General features: G+C 40.5%; 1 pseudogene; it reads right to left on the bottom strand.

Moving 5' to 3' along the window:
* On the bottom strand, positions 1-938 carry LOC108399983 (olfactory receptor 4K14-like; annotated as a pseudogene).
* Positions 939-1,234: the final 296 nt, after the last annotated feature.

The following is a 1,234-nucleotide window of genomic DNA, read 5'->3' as shown; positions in this document are numbered from 1 at the left end:
TTAAATATTTCTCTTGGAATGCATGTAATAGCTTCTGAATCTCTTCATGGCATTTTTTATCTCTTTATTTCTCAGAGTATAAATGGCTGGATTTAGGAGAGGTGTAATAACAGAGTAAAACACAGCAAGAAACTTGTCCACCCAGGTGATGCTGAGTGGCCACACATAGATGAAGATGCAGGGCCCAAAGAAGAGTACCACCACTGTGATGTGGGCAGTACAGGTAGAGAGTGCCCTAGATGCACCAGATTTAGAGCTTTGGCGGACAGTGAGAAGAATGTATGTGTAGGATATCAGCAATAGCATAAAGCAGGTCATGACCAAAACCCCACTATCAGCATTCATTAATATTCCCAAGTTGTATGAATCTATGCAGGCATGCTTGATTACCAGAGGTATATCACAGAAGAAGCTGTCAATTTCCCTGGGGCCACAGAAAGGCAATTGTACAATCACATCCATTTGACTCATGGCATGCACAAAGCCAATGGTCCAGGAAATCACCACCAGCCCAATGCATTTTTGTAGGCTCATAATAGTTGAATAGTGAAGTGGTTTGCAGATGGCCACATAGCGGTCATAGGCCATTACCACCAATAGCACCATCTCACCCCCTCCAACAAAATGCACAAAGAGAATCTGGCACATGCAGCCTCCAAAGGAAATAGTCTTCTTCTCCCTGAGAAAGTCTGTGATCATCTTAGGCGTGGTGACTGAAGAAAGCCACATATCAACAAAGGACAGGTTGGCCAACAAGAAGTACATGGGAGAATGGAGATGGGGGTCAGTGATTATTAAGATCATGACGCAATATTTCCAGATACAATGATCAAGTAAAGCATAAAAAATATCATTAGGAATAAGACCTGCATATTCCACGAGTGGCAAAGTCCCAGAAGCACAAACTCTGACACTACAGACAGATTTCCTTCATCCATTTCAGTCAGTACATCCTCTAAAATAACTTAGAGAGAAAGATAGATTGTCAGTGGGATAGGAAAGGGTACTTAAATTTTAGAATTTGATTCAGATCTCTGTTTCACTGAAACTTAATTTTTAAAATTAGCATCTGTATCTGAAGGTGAAAAGTATAATCAGGAACACAAATATTGGCAAATTATTCATGGCTTTATGCCCAAAAGAGAAACTAAATGCCTATGACTGGCTTTCCAACAAGCAGAGTCTAAGATGGGATTTTTAAGCAAATGATTAATTGAGAGGGTACACTCAAGGG

This window comes from Manis javanica, chromosome 8, assembly GCF_040802235.1.
Source record: "Manis javanica isolate MJ-LG chromosome 8, MJ_LKY, whole genome shotgun sequence".
Lineage (NCBI taxonomy): Eukaryota > Metazoa > Chordata > Mammalia > Pholidota > Manidae > Manis > Manis javanica.
This window is presented reverse-complemented; position numbering and strand designations above follow the sequence as displayed.